This window comes from Pleurodeles waltl, chromosome 9 (assembly GCF_031143425.1).
Source record: "Pleurodeles waltl isolate 20211129_DDA chromosome 9, aPleWal1.hap1.20221129, whole genome shotgun sequence".
Taxonomy (NCBI): Eukaryota; Metazoa; Chordata; class Amphibia; order Caudata; family Salamandridae; genus Pleurodeles; species Pleurodeles waltl.
In genome coordinates, this window is record NC_090448.1 from 4,072,875 (window position 1) to 4,089,257 (window position 16,383).

Below are 16,383 nucleotides of genomic sequence, written 5' to 3' on the forward strand. Positions count from 1 at the left end.
AATGCCCTTCCTGGCTAACACCCCCTCCCTCAGGAATCAGCACTGTCCTGACAGCGAGCTTCAAAGGGCTTACTGCCTTTGAAACTTGACCCCCAGGACTGCTGCTAGAGCAGATGGCCAACTCCTTTGCAAACACCCACTTTTGGCGGGAGCAAAGGTCAGAAACCACACAAAGGGTAGGAGGAGTGGGCCAACCTGGAATGCACCATCCCTAATGTGTTGCCTGCAAGGTGGGTACTCCATTTAATTTTCCTCCATCATCAAGAAGATCCAAGGCACAAGAATTGTGGATCTGCTGCACAAAGAAAAGGTGCCAAACCCTGCCTGCTGCACCCAGGACCTGCCAATCGCCACTGAGGAGCATCTGAACATCTGGACAACTGGACTGACCTCAAGAACCTCAGAAGACCTCCAGGCTTCGCCAATCACCCAATAACACACTCCAGAGTGGAGGTACGACTCTGCAACAAAGAAGAAACCAGCAATCCTGTGAATGTCACTTCAATGACTGGCTGCTAACTCCTGAACTGGAAAATGCAGCCCAACAGAACACCAACAACTGTGAGGAGGAACCATGCAAGTGTACCATGTTTGGTGACACTGGGCCCTATAGTGGTCGAACCGTACCAATAACCTGGTTACTGGTCAACTGATGCCAGACAGCAGGAAAACCAGCCTGCCTGGGACTGAGAAAGGACCAGGAGGAAGCCCTAGTCGAGGGACTTCAGGAACACCCTGGACCTCCAACCAGAGTGCCCCTGTTGTCCTGCAAACGACCCTTAAACTGACTTACCTCCACCTCCAAAGGGCATCCTTGTGCTCAGCTCAGGGATCATCAACTTGCTCTGAATCCAGCCTCCCTGTGCCCTGCCATGAAGAACCTGCTGTGCACCAAGAGTCCCTCACCCCTTGGGACCTTGACACCTCAAGGGGACCCCAAGGAACTACCTTTAACCTGACCAGAGCTGACCTCTTCCATGTGGTCCCCCCTCAGTGGCCCTGCACCAGCTCTAAGAGAATTTTCACCACTGTTCCCGCCAGAACCGGGAGACGCCCGAACTTCTCCCACTGGCACAGTATGCCCACCGATGACCTCAACCAACCTGCAAAAGCAGAAATTGGTAAAGCAACTGTATAATTCTCTGTGAATTTTTAAAGGTGTCTTTCCATTGATTCCTATGGTGCTTAATTATGCACAGAAAGACTGCATTTATTAAAACTTCAAAAAAACATATCTTCAAAATTACTTAACCAATTTTGATAACCTTGGTCTTAAAATGTATATAAAAATCGAAAGTATTTTTCTAAATTGGTCTTGAGTTATTCCTTTGAATGTGTGAGTTGCATGGTTGATACTGTGAATACAACAAATGCTTCTTCAACATTGGACTAACTGCTCAACCAAGCTATCTTAATAATTAGAGCATTAGGTTATCTAGGTTTTACCTCTGTAACCAACATGTGGTTGCCTGGATCTCCTGCACAGTGTGCCTAGCTTTGCACACTAAATAGAGGGCCAGCCTTCTACATTTGATGGATCAGCAGTGGGTTAAAAACTTTATATTTGCTGAAACCACTTTGTCAGTTTTGTGAGCACACGGATAACTCTCCAAATAGCCTTTAGTTAATTATTTTTAATTTTAAATTGACTACACATTTTTTGAACTTTTTTAAAATAATTGTTAAGGCCCTGGCTAGGTCCCTACAACTTTAGCGAAAAGTTTTTAAAGTTCTTACTTTAGTTAGCCTATCCAAAAAGGGGATTCTAAATTCTTAAAAAGGTCCCAACTTTAGTAAAGTAAAAATGACAGATGCAGAGACCTAGACCCAGGAGTTTGACCTGGAATCTTATGAGGCAAATAGCTATGATCAATTAAGGAAACTCTGCAGGCTGTCCCAAATTTGCACTGGAAAAAGCCCAAGTGCAGTAAAACTTAAGTTCCTGGTTGCTCGGTATGAAAATGATAATCCCCCAGATGATGGAAATGATGATGCATCTATGGTGGGTGAAGAAGATCCTGTGGTTAATGGGGATGAGTGTAGCTCTTCTTCCACTAGAAGCTCTAGTGCACCCACATAAACAGATCTGGACATTGCCAGGATGACCAAGAGGCTGGCCTTAGAGAGTCAGCTCTTGGAAATATAAAAACAGACAAAAGATTTGGGCCTAGGACCCATCTCCAGTGGCAGCATACAAGTGCTGAGGGAGAAATCGTTCAACATTAAACTCCCAAAAGGAGTTGTCACTCCCTTCACTGAAAAGGATGATATAGTTAAACGGTTTTCTGTCTTTGAAAGAGCGATCATTGGGGAGCAAATTGAGAAAAAGCATTGGAGCACATTGCTGTGGGAGTTATTCTCAGGGAAGAGCAGGGACAGGCTCTGAACCCTAAATGAGACAGATTTGAAATCCTATGAATTCATGAAGGGTACCTTGAGGGATTTGGATGCACAACGGACGATTACAGAATAATGTTAAGTGAGGCTCGAAAAACCGAGAGCCAAACCTGGGTAGATTTTGTGGACTACTCAAAAACAATGCTGAGTGGTTGGTTAGCTGGAAACAAGGTACAAGATTATGAATGGCTGTACAACTTGTTCATGAAAGAGCATCTGCTGAGTAATTGTTTCAATGATAGGCTACATCTAGTAGCGCTGAGTCCACTTTCACCTCAAGAACTGGGGAGGAAGGCAGACCATTGGGTCAAAACAAGGGTGACCAAAACTAGCACTGATGGAGGAGACCAATGGAAAGAGGCCAAAAAGCCACCGGCGCCAAGGGAAAGATGGGAGCCAAAACAAAAATAGCAAAGAGTCTTCTCAATGCCCCCAAAAACCTGCATAGGAGGGAGGGCCAGAGACTGATCACAGTCCGGAGGTGGGTACAAAGGGAGGCACTTTGATCCCAGCAAGGCTTGGTGCCATGACTGCAAAACTAAAGGGCACCAAAATGGAGACTCTGGCTGTAAAACCAAAGAGAATGCCTCCAGTCAACCTGCAGTAAATGCAGTTGCCAATTGTAGGAAAGTACCATCTTGCCTGGCAGTTAACCCCATTTTTCACTGTATATATGTTATTTTATTTGTATGTGTCACTGGGACCCTGTTCACCAGGGCCCCAGTGCTCATAAGTGTGCCTGAATGTGTTACCTGTGTAGTGACTAACTGTCTCACTGAGGCTCTGCTAATCAGAACCTCAGTGGTTATGCTCTCTCATTTCTTTCAAATTGTCACTAACAGGCTAGTGACCAATTTTACCAATTTACATTGGCTTACTGGAACACCCTTATAATTCCCTAGTATATGGTACTGAGGTACCCAGGGTATTGGGGTTCCAGGAGATCCCTATGGGCTGCAGCATTTCTTTTGCCACCCATAGGGAGCTCTGACAATTCTTACAAAGGCCTGCCACTGCAGCCTGAGTGAAATAACGTCCACCTTATTTCACAGCCATTTTACACTGCACTTAAGTAACTTATAAGTCACCTCTATGTCTAACCTTTACCTGGTAAAGGTTAGGTGCAAAGTTACTTAGTGTGAGGGCACCCTGGCACTAGCCAAGGTGCCCCCACATTGTTCAGGGCCAATTCCCTGAACTTTGTGAGTGCGGGGACACCATTACACGCGTGCACTTCATATAGGTCACTACCTATATGTAGCTTCACAATGGTAACTCCGAAAATGGCCATGTAACATGTCTAAGATCATGGAATTCCCCCCTCTATGCCATCCTGGCATTATTGGCACAATCCCATGATCCCAGTGGTCTGTAGCACAGACCCTGGAACTGCCAAACTGCCTTTTCAGGGTTTTCACTGCAGCTGCTGCTGCTGCCAACCCCTCAGACAGGTTTCTGCCCCCCTGGGGTCAAGCCAGGCTTGTCCCAGGATGGCAGAACAAAGGACTTCCTCTGAGAGAGGGTGTTACACCCTCTCCCTTTGGAAAATGGTGTGAAGGCAGGGGAGGAGTAGCCTCCCCCAGCCTCTGGAAATGCTTTCTTGGGCACAGATGTGCCCAATTCTGCATAAGCCAGTCTACACCGGTTCAGGGGACCCCTTAGCCCTGCTCTGGCGTGAAACTGGACAAAGGAAAGGGGAGTGACCACTCCCCTGACCTGCACCTCCCCTGGGAGGTGTCCAGAGCTCCTCCAGTGTGCTCCAGACCTCTGCCATCTTGGAAACAGAGCTGCTGCTGGCACAGTTGACTGCTCTGAGTGGCCAGTGTCACCAGGTGACGTCAGAGACTCCTTCTGATAGGCTCCTTCAGGTGTTGCTAGCCTATCCTCTCTCCTAGGTAGCCAAACCCTCTTTTCTGGCTATTTAGGGTCTCTGTCTCTGGGGAAACTTTAGATAACGAATGCAAGAGCTCATCAGAGTTCCTCTGCATCTCTCTCTTCACCTTCTGCCAAGGAATCGACTGCTGACCGCGCTGGAAGCCTGCAACACTACAACAAAGTAGCAAAGACGACTACTGCAACTCTGTAACGCTGATCCTGCCGCCTTCTCGACTGTTTTCCTGGTGGTGCATGCTGTGGGGGTAGTCTGCCTCCTCTCTGCACTAGAAGCTCCGAAGAAATCTCCCGTGGGTCGACGGAATCTTCCCCCTGCAACCGCAGGCACCAAAAAGCTGCACTACCGGTCCCTTGGGTCTCCTCTCAGCACGACGAGCGAGGTCCCTCGAATCCAGCAACTCTGTCCAAGAGACTCCCACAGTCCAGTGACTCTTCAGTCCAAGTTTGGTGGAGGTAAGTCCTTGCCTCACCTCGCTAGACTGCATTGCTGGGAACCGCGACTTTTGCAGCTACTCCGGCCCCTGTGCACGTCCGGCGGAAATCCTTTGTGCACAGCGAAGCCTGGGTCCACAGCACTGTAACCTGCATTGCACGACTTTCTAAGTTGGTCTCCGGCGACGTGGGACTCCTTTGTGTAACTTCGGGTGAGCACCATTTCAGGCATCCTCGTAGTGCCTGTTTCTGGCACTTCTCCGGGTGCTACCTGCTGCTGAGAGAGCTCCTTGTCTTGCTCGATGTCCCTTCTACCTTCTGGTCCAATTTGAGACCTTCTGGTCCCTCCTGGACTACAGCAGTGTCCAAAAACGCTAACCGGCCGATTTGCAACTAGCAAGGCTTGTTGGCGTTCTTTCGGCGGAAAAACACTTCTGCACGACTCGTCACGGCGAGAGGGATCGGTCCACCAAAGGGGAAGTCTCTAGCCTTTTTTGTTCCTGCAGAAACCTCAGCTTCTTCTGTCCAGTAGAAGCTTCTTTGCACCCACAGCTGGCATTTCCTGGGCATATGCCCATCTCTGACTTGCTTGTGACTTTTGGACTTGGTCCCCTTGTTCCACAGGTACCCAAGATTTGAAATACATCGTTGTTGCATTGTTGGTTTGTGTCTTTCCTGCATTATTCCTCTATCACGGCTTCTATGTCCTTGGGGGAACTTTAGTGCACTTTGCACTCACTTTTCAGGGTCTTGGGGAGGGTTATTTTTCTAACTCTCACTATTTTCTAATAGTCCCAGCGACCCTCTACAAGGTCACATAGGTTTGGGATCCATTCGTGGTTCGCATTCCACTTTTGGAGTATATGGTTTGTGTTGCCCCTATCCCTATGTGTCCCCATTGCATCCTATTGTAACTATACATTGTTTGCACTGTTTTCTAAGACTATATTGCATATGTTTGGTATTGTGTACATATATCTTGTGTATATTTCCTATCCTCTCACTGAGGGTACACTCTAAGATACTTTGGCATATTGTCATAAAAATAAAGTACCTTTATTTTTAGTATAACTGTGTATTGTGTTTTCTTATGATATTGTGCAAGTGTCAGTCAGTCAGTCAGTCAAATAACTTTATTCGGCAATTGCCATAAAAGTACAAACCAAGACACATTTCCCAATCTATAAATAGTAAAATAAAACTTTAAAACCATTACTGGAAGCACCAGATGAACATCCAATCTGAAACCCCTTGACATACATAGATAAATATACTAGACATGATTAAAAATCACAAAGTCAGAAAAGTACAAATGTTAGCGTTAAAAAGATATACTATACGTACATAAAATATTTAAAAAGGAGTAGGCCTTTTCCTAATGCGTAAAGAAGCTGTGACAAAGTCTAATACATGGTGACAAATTTGGATATTAGGCAATCTCTGAAGGTATAGCAGGGCTTCCTTATAATGAATAGGTCTAAAAAGACGTAACGTGGGTAAAATAAAGGCCCCTCTAGGTGCAGCATATAAAGGGCAAAAAAGACTATATTGCATATTTTTGGTATTGTGTACATATATCTTGTGTATATTTCCTATCCTCTCACTGAGGGTACACTCTAAGATACTTTGGCATTTTGTCATAAAAATAAAGTACCTTTATTTTTAGTATAACTGTGTATTGTGTTTTCTTATGATATTGTGCAAGTGACACTTGTGGTACTGTAGTAGCTTCACACGTCTCCTAGTTCAGCCTAAGCTGCTCTGCTAAGCTACCATTATCTATCAGCCTAAGCTGCTAGACACCCTATACACTAATAAGGGATAACTGGGCCTGGTGCAAGGTGCAAGTACCCCTTGGTACTCACTACAAGCCAGTCCAGCCTCCTACATTGGTTGTGCAGCAGTGGGATAAGTGCTTTGAGACTACTTACCACTCTTGTCATTGTACTTTTCATAAGAGAAAAATATACAAAACAAGTTCAGTGTGTGTACACATAGCTAAAAGGTTTTGCATTTCCTCTTTTCACTCTTTTCTAAAGTGCTGAAAAGTACTTCTAAAACTTTCAAAAAGTTCTTAAAAGTTTAAAAAGTTTTCTCTGTCTTTCTAAAAAGCTCTGACAAACTTTTTTCTCTTTTTCTATCACTTTAACTCTCTCTAAAAATGTCTGGCACAGGCCAAAATGTTGACCTGTCCAAAATTGCATATGATCACCTTAGCTGGAAAGGAGCAAGGAGTCTCTGCATAGAGAGAGGTTTGAGTGTAGGGAAGAATCCTTCCTTGGAATTGTTACTTAACATGCTTAGAGAACAAGATAAGGCTAAAAGTGCCCCATCTGTTGAAAAAGTAGCTAATGGTTCCCAATCTGATCCAGGGACTCCCCCAGGAAAGGGTTCAGGAAAGAAACTTCTTAGCCTGCCCATTACTAGACAGTCTAGCATAGTTGGTACTGAGGTGGAGTCACATCATACAGATGATGTGCTCTCACATTACACTGTCAGCCAAGCTGTTAGGGTGCCCTCTGTACGGGACAGGTCTCCTTCTGTTCATTCCCATCATACTTCTGTGTCTAGGAATGTCCCTCCCACCAACCCTGATGACAGATTGTTAGAGAGGGAACTCAATAAGTTGAGGGTGGAACAAACCAGACTGAAGCTTAAAAAGCAACAGCTGGATTTGGATAGACAGTCTTTAGAACTAGAGAAGGAAAGACAGAAGTTGGGTTTAGAAACCCATGGTGGCAGCAGCAGTATTCCCCATAGTCATCCTGTAAAAGAGCATGATTCCAGGAATCTGCACAAGATAGTTCCCCCTTATAAGGAGGGGGATGACATTAACAAGTGGTTTGCTGCACTTGAGAGGGCCTGTGTTGTACAGGATGTCCCTGAAAGGCAGTGGGCTGCTATCCTATGGCTATCATTTAGTGGAAAAGGTAGGGATAGGCTCCTTACTGTGAAAGAAAGTGATGCCAATAATTTTACAGTACTTAAGAATGCACTCCTGGATGGTTATGGCTTAACCACTGAACAATACAGGATAAAGTTCAGAGAGACCAAAAAGGAGTCTTCACAAGACTGTGTTGATTTCATTGACCATTCAGTGAAGGCCTTGGAGGGGTGGTTAAATGGCAGTAAGGTTACTGACTTTGAAAGCCTGTATAACTTGATCCTGAGAGAGCATATTCTTAATAATTGTGTGTCTGATTTGTTGCACCAGTACTTGGTGGACTCTGATCTGACCTCTCCCCAAGAATTGGGAAAGAAGGCAGACAAATGGGTCAGAACAAGAGTGAACAGAAAAGTTCATACAGGGGTGACAAAGATGGCAACAAAAAGAAGGATGGTAAGTCTTCTGACAAGGGTGGGGACAAATCTAAAAATGAGTCTTCATCAGGCCCACAAAAACACTCTGGTGGGGGTGGTGGGTCCAAATCCTCCTTTAATCAAAACAAAGAAAAGAAACCATGGTGCTATTTATGTAAAGTAAAAGGCCATTGGACAACAGATCCCAGTTGTCCAAAGAAAAGCACCAAGCCTCCTACCACTACAACCCCTACTGCTACACCTAGAGTCCATACTAATAGCAGTGGTGGTGGGAGCAAACCTACTAATAGCCAATCCAAGGGAGTAGCTGGGCTCACTATTGGTAACTTAGTTGGGGTTGGCCTTGTTAGGGAGGCCACAGAGGCTGTGTTAGTCTCTGAGGGGGCTATTGATTTAGCCACCTTAGTTGCTTGTCCCCTTAATATGGATAAGTACAAGCAGCTACCCCTAATAAATGGTGTTGAGGTTCAGGCCTACAGGGACACTGGTGCCAGTGTGACTATGGTCATAGAGAAACTGGTCCACCCTGAACAACACCTACTTGGTCACCAGTACCAAGTAACCGATGCTCACAAGAACACACTTAGCCACCCCATGGCTGTTGTAAATCTCAAATGGGGGGGGGTTACTGGTCCAAAGAAAGTTGTGGTAGCCACAGATTTACCTGTAGACTGTCTACTAGGAAATGATTTGGAGACATCAGCTTGGTCAGATGTGGAGTTGGAGGCCCATGCAGCAATGCTGGGCATCCCAGGGCATATTTTTGCTTTAACCAGGGCTCAGGCCAAAAAGCAAAAAGGACAGGGAAGCTTGGATCCTGGAACAATGGACCAAGTGCTCCCTAAAGCTAGGGCTAGTAGAAGCAAACCACTTCCTACTATCCCTCCCTCTACAGTGGATTCTACTTCTGAGGAAGAAGAATTCCCTCCCTGTGCAGAACCTACACCAGAGGAGCTTGAAGCAGACACTGCTGAGCTTTTGGGTGAAGGGGGGCCTGCCAGGGAGGAGCTGAGTGTGGCACAGCAAACCTGTCCCACATTAGAGGGTCTAAGACAGCAAGCTGTCAAACAGGCTAATGGGGATGTCAGTGACTCTCACAGAGTTTACTGGGAGGACAATCTCTTGCACACTGAGGCAAGGGATCCTAAACCTGGAGCTGCCAGGAGATTAGTGATCTCTCAGGAGTACAGAAAGTTCCTCCTAACTCTTGCTCACGACATTCCCCTAGCAGGACATCTAGGACAAATGAAAACTTGGGACAGGCTTGTTCCCTTGTTTCATTGGCCTAGGATGTCTGAGGACACAAAACATTTTTGTAATTCCTGTGAAACCTGTCAAGCCAGTGGCAAGACAGATTTCACTCCAAAGGCACTCCTTATTCCATTGCCTGTGGTTGGGGTTCCCTTTGAAAGGGTAGGGGTTGACATAGTTGGCCCCCTTGAACCTCCTACTGCTTCAGGCAATAGGTTTATCTTGGTGGTAGTGGACCATGCCACAAGATATCCTGAAGCTATTCCTTTAAGGACCACTACAGCTCCTGCAGTGGCAAAGGCCCTCCTGGGAGTATTTTCCAGGGTGGGCTTCCCAAAGGAAGTAGTATCAGATAGGGGAAGCAATTTCATGTCTGCATACTTAAAGGCCATGTGGAAGGAGTGTGGTGTGACTTATAAGTTCGCTACACCCTATCATCCACAAACAAATGGACTGGTGGAGAGATTTAACAAAACTCTCAAAGGCATGATTATGGGTCTCCCAGAAAAACTCCGCAGGAGATGGGATATCCTTTTACCATGCCTCCTTTTTGCCTACAGGGAGGTACCCCAGAAAGGAGTGGGCTTCAGCCCCTTTGAACTTCTTTTTGGACACCCTGTTAGGGGTCCACTCACACTTGTAAAGGAGGGTTGGGAACAACCTTTAAAAGCTCCAAAGCAGGATATTGTGGATTATGTACTTGGCCTCAGATCAAGGATGGCTGAGTATATGAAAAAGGCCAGTAAGAACCTTCAGGTCAGCCAAGAGCTCCAGAAGCAATGGCATGATCAGAAGGCTGTTTTGGTTCAGTACCAACCAGGGCAGAAAGTGTGGGTCTTGGAGCCTGTGGCCCAAAGAGCACTCCAAGATAAATGGAGTGGACCCCACACAATTGTTGAGAAAAAGGGTGAAGTCACCTATTTAGTTGACTTAGGCACTGCAAGGAGTCCCCTTAGGGTACTCCATGTAAACCACCTGAAACCCTAATATGACAGGGCTGATCTCACCCTGCTCATGGCAACTGATGAGGGACAGGAAGAAGACAGTGATCCTCTACCTGATCTCTTCTCTTCCACAGAACAAGATGCTCTTGTGGAAGGTGTAGTTTTGGCTGATTGTCTTACTGCTGAGCAGAAAGACCATTGCATAAATCTCCTAGATCAATTCTCTGAACTCTTCTCTACTTTGCCAGGTACCACTTCTTGGTGTGAGCACACTATAGATACTGGAGACAGTTTACCTGTCAAAAGTAAGATCTTTAGGCAGCCTGACCAGGTCAGGGACTGCATAAAGCAAGAGGTCCAGAAAATGTTAGAACTAGGAGTGGTTGAGCACTCTGAAAGTCCATGGGCTTCTCCTGTGGTACTTGTACCAAAACCCCATTCCAAAGATGGAAAGAAGGAAATGCGGTTTTGTGTAGACTATAGAGGTCTTAACTTGGTAACCAAAACTGATGCTCACCCTATACCCAGGGCAGATGAGCTCATAGATACACTGGCATCTGCCAAGTATCTAAGCACTTTTGATTTGACTGCAGGGTATTGGCAGATCAAATTATCAGAAGATGCTAAACCTAAGACAGCATTTTCAACCATTGGAGGACATTACCAATTCACTGTAATGCCTTTTGGTTATAAAAATGCACCTGCCACTTTTCAGAGGTTGGTGAACACAGTCCTGCAAGGGCTGGAGGCTTTCAGTGCAGCATATTTGGACGATATAGCTGTCTTTAGCTCCAGCTGGGATGATCACCTGGTCCACCTATGGAAAGTTTTGGAGGCCCTGCAAAAGGCAGGCCTCACTATCAAGGCTTCAAAGTGCCAGATAGGGCAGGGTAAGGTGGTTTATCTGGGACACCTTGTTGGTGGGGAACAGATTGGAACATATTGCACCACTTCAGGGGAAAATCCAAACAATTATTGATTGGGTTCCCCCTACCACTCAGACTCATGTGAGAGCCTTCCTAGGCCTCACTGGGTATTACAGGAGGTTCATTAAGAACTATGGCTTCATTGCAGCCCCTCTTAATGACCTCACATCCAAGAAAATGCCTAAAAAGGTGTTATGGACAGCAAACTGTCAGAAAGCTTTTGAGGAGCTGAAGCATGCCATGTGCTCTGCACCTGTCCTGAAAAGCCCTTGTTACTCTAAAAAATTCTATGTCCAAACTGATGCATCTGAATTAGGAGTAGGGGCAGTCCAATCACAACTTAATTCTGAGGGCCAGGATCAACCTGTAGCTTTTATTAGTAGGAGGTTGACCCCTAGAGAAAAGCGTTGGTCTGCCATAGAGAGGGAGGCCTTTGCTGTGGTCTGGGCTCTGAAGAAGTTGAGGCCATACCTGTTTGGCACTCACTTCATTGTTCAGACAGACCACAAACCTCTACTTTGGCTAAAACAAATGAAAGGTGAAAATCCTAAATTGTTGAGGTGGTCCATATCCCTACAGGGAATGGACTATACAGTGGAACATAGACCTGGGAGTAGCCACTCCAATGCAGATGGACTCTCCAGATATTTCCACTTAGACAATGAAGACTCATCAGGTCATGGCTAGTCTTATTGTCCTTCGTTTGGGGGGGGGGGGTTGTGTAGGAAAGTACCATCTTGCCTGGCATGTTACCCCCATTTTTCACTGTATATATGTTGTTTTAGTTGTATGTGTCACTGGGACCCTGTTCACCAGGGCCCCAGTGCTCATAAGTGTGCCTGAATGTGTTACCTGTGTAGTGACTAACTGTCTCACTGAGGCTCTGCTAATCAGAACCTCAGTGGTTATGCTCTCTCATTTCTTTCAAATTGTCACTAACAGGCTAGTGACCAATTTTACCAATTTACATTGGCTTACTGGAACACCCTTATAATTCCCTAGTATATGGTACTGAGGTACCCAGGGTATTGGGGTTCCAGGAGATCCCTATGGGCTGCAGCATTTCTTTTGCCACCCATAGGGAGCTCTGACAATTCTTACACAGGCCTGCCACTGTAGCCTGAGTGAAATAACGTCCACGTTATTTCACAACCATTTTACACTGCACTTAAGTAACTTATAAGTCACCTATATGTCTAACCTTTACCTGGTAAAGGTTAGGTGCAAAGTTACTTAGTGTGAGGGCACCCTGGCACTAGCCAAGGTGCCCCCACATTGTTCAGGGCCAATTCCCTGAACTTTGTGAGTGCGGGGACACCATTACACGCGTGCACTACATATAGGTCACTACCTATATGTAGCTTCACAATGGTAACTCCGAATATGGCCATGTAACATGTCTAAGATCATGGAATTCCCCCCTCTATGCCATCTTGGCATTATTGGCACAATCCCATGATCCCAGTGGTCTGTAGCATAGACCCTGGTACTGCCAAACTGCCTTTTCAGGGGTTTCACTGCAGCTGCTGCTGCTGCCAACCCCTCAGACAGGCTTCTGCCCCCCTGGGGTCAAGCCAGGCTTGTCCCAGGATGGCAGAACAAAGGACTTCCTCTGAGAGAGGGTGTTACACCCTCTCCCTTTGGAAAATGGTGTGAAGGCAGGGGAGGAGTAGCCTCCCCCAGCCTCTGGAAATGCTTTCTTGGGCACAGATGTGCCCAATTCTGCATAAGCCAGTCTACACCGGTTCAGGGGACCCCTTAGCCCTGCTCTGGCGCGAAACTGGACAAAGGAAAGGGGAGTGACCACTCCCCTGACCTGCACCTCCCCTGGGAGGTGTCCAGATCTCCTCCAGTGTGCTCCAGACCTCTGCCATCTTGGAAACAGAGGTGCTGCTGGCACACTGGACTGCTCTGAGTGGCCAGTGCCACCAGGTGACGTCAGAGACTCCTTCTGATAGGCTCCTTCAGGTGTTGCTAGCCTATCCTCTCTCCTAGGTAGCCAAACCCTCTTTTCTGGCTATTTAGGGTCTCTGTCTCTGGGGAAACTTTAGATAACGAATGCAAGAGCTCATCAGAGTTCCTCTGCATCTCTCTCTTCACCTTCTGCCAAGGATTCGACTGCTGACCGCGCTGGAAGCCTGCAACACTGCAACAAAGTAGCAAAGACGACTACTGCAACTCTGTAACGCTGATCCTGCCGCCTTCTCGACTGTTTTCCTGGTGGTGCATGCTGTGGGGGTAGTCTGCCTCCTCTCTGCACTAGAAGCTCCGAAGAAATCTCCCGTGGGTCGACGGAATCTTCCCCCTGCAACCGCAGGCACCAAAAAGCTGCATTACCGGTCCCTTGGGTCTCCTCACAGCACGACGAGCGAGGTCCCTCGAATCCAGCAACTCTGTCCAAGTGACTCCCACAGTCCAGTGACTCTGCAGTCCAAGTTTGGTGGACCTAAGTCCTTGCCTCACCTCGCTAGACTGCATTGCTGGGAACCGCGACTTTTGCAGCTACTCCGGCCCCTGTGCACTTCCGGCGGAAATCCTTTGTGCACAGCCAAGCCTGGGTCCACGGCACTCTAACCTGCATTGCACGACTTTCTAAGTTGGTCTCCGGCGACGTGGGACTCCTTTGTGTAACTTCGGGTGAGCACCATTTCACACATCCTCGTAGTGCCTGTTTCTGGCACTTCTCTGGGTGCTACCTGCTGCTGACAGGGCTGTTTGTCTTGCTCGATGTCCCCTCTACCTCCTGATACAATTTGCGACCTCCTGGTCCCTCCTGGACTACAGCAGCGTCCAAAAACGCTAACCGCACGATTTGCAGCTAGCAAGGCTTGTTGGCGTTCTTTTGGCGGGAAAACACTTCTGCACGACTCTACACGGCAAGAGGGATCCGTTCACCAAAGGAAAAGTCTCTAGCCCTTTTTGTTCCTGCAGAAACATCAGCTTCTTCTGTCCAGTAGAAGCTTCTTTGCACCCACAGCTGGCATTTCCTGGGCATATGCCCATCTCCGACTTGCTTGTGACTTTTGGACTTCGTCCCCTTGTTCCACAGGTACCCAAGATTGGAAATCCATCGTTGTTGCATTGTTGGTTTGTTTCTTTCCTGCATTATTCCTCTATCACGACTTCTATGTCCTTGGGGGAACTTTAGTGCACTTTGCACTCACTTTTCAGGGTCTTGGGGAGGGTTATTTTTCTAACTCTCACTATTTTCTAATAGTCCCAGCGACCCTCTACAAGGTCACATAGGTTTGGGGTCCATTCGTGGTTCGCATTCCACTTTTGGAGTATATGGTTTGTGTTGCCCCTATCCCTATGTGTCGCCATTGCATCCTATTGTAACTATACATTGTTTGCACTGTTTTCTAAGACTATATTGCATATGTTTGGTATTGTGTACATATATCTTGTGTATATTTCCTATCCTCTCACTGAGGGTACACTCTAAGATACTTTGGCATATTGTCATAAAAATAAAGTACCTTTATTTTTAGTATAACTGTGTATTGTGTTTTCTTATGATATTGTGCAAGTGACACTTGTGGTACTGTAGTAGCTTCACACGTCTCCTAGTTCAGCCTAAGCTGCTCTGCTAAGCTACCATTATCTATCAGCCTAAGCTGCTAGACACCCTATACACTAATAAGGGATAACTGGGCCTGGTGCAAGGTGCAAGTACCCCTTGGTACTCACTACAAGCCAGTCCAGCCTCCTACACCAATATCCAGATGGGGCCAGAGGTGTGGCCTGACCATGTCAGTGACCCCACAGAGGCAACATTAGTCACTGAGGGTGGAGTAGAATTATCCTGTGCTGCCTGGCCAAGTAATATGCGAAAATACAGGCAGCACCCTGTGATTAATAGGGACAAATTAGAAGCACTGAGGGACACAGGAGCTAGTGTCACCATGGTAACACAGCTCCTGGTCCACTCAAATCAGTTCCTGGTAGGGAAGTCTTATCCTGTCACCAATGCTGACAATGAGACAAGCTTCCATCCCATGGCTATGGTAACCTTTCATTGGGGGAGTAGTAGGGCCGAAAGAAGTGTTTGTGTCCTCATCCATCCCTGTAGATTGCCAGCTTGGAAATGACCTGGAGCAGTCCTCCTGGGCTGATGTAGAACTGAAGACCCATGCAGCTATGTTAGGCATCCCTGAGTGGGCATGTGTTGAGGCAATGGCACAAAGCAAACGTCAGAGAAGAAAAGGAGAGCTGGATCTTGAGATAGTGGACCTCCCAAGAGAAAAGGCACGAAGACGGGGGGACGAACTTCAAAACAGATCCGAAATCCAGACCCCTCCTCTCAGGAGGAGGACTCACCCTTCCTGGAGGGAATTGAGCCTGAAGAGCTTGGGCCTTATCACCCAGAGCTCTTGGACCAAGGAGGACCCTCCAGGGAAGATCTGTGCAGGGGGAGAGGACCTGACCCAATTTTGAAGGCCTGTGGCAGCAAGCTGTACAGGAAGAGTTAGGGAATATCAGTGGTACCCATAGGGTTTATTGGGAGAAGGAGCTCCTGTACACTGAGGCCAGAGACCTCAAGCCTGGTGCAACCAGCATGGTGGTAGTGCCCCAGGGTAGTGCCCCAGCAGTTCAGAGAATTCCTCCTCACTCTAGCCCAGAATATCCCTCTAGCAGGGCATCTGGGCCAAAACAAAACTTGGAGTAGGTTAGTTAACCACTTTTATTGGCCAGGAATGTCACAAAAGGTGAAGTACTTTTGTCAGTCCTGCCCCAACTGCCAGGCAAGTGGCAAAGCAGGTGGGCACTTAAAGGCCCCCTTAATGCCACTCCCAGTGGTTGGGGTACCCTTTGAAAAGGGTAGGGGTCAACATTTTTGGTCCCCTTCACCCTCAAAAAACATCAGGACACAGATACATACTAGTAGTAGTGGATCATGCCACTAGGTACCCTGAGGCTATACCCCTTAGGACCATTAATGCACCTGCAGTTGCCAAAGCCCTCCGTGGTATCTTTACCGGGGTAGGGTTCACTAAGAAGGTAGTATCAGACAGAGGGTAGAATTTCATGTCTACATACTTGAAACACAAGTGGCAGGAATGTGAGGTGACCTATAAGTTCACCACCCCATACCATCTTCAAAACCTCTGGTATGACCAGAAAACGGCTATGGTGGAGTTCCAACCAGGGCAGAAAGTTTGGGTATTGGAGTCTGTTGCTCCAAAGGCCCTCCAGGACAAACGGTCTGTGCCCTATCC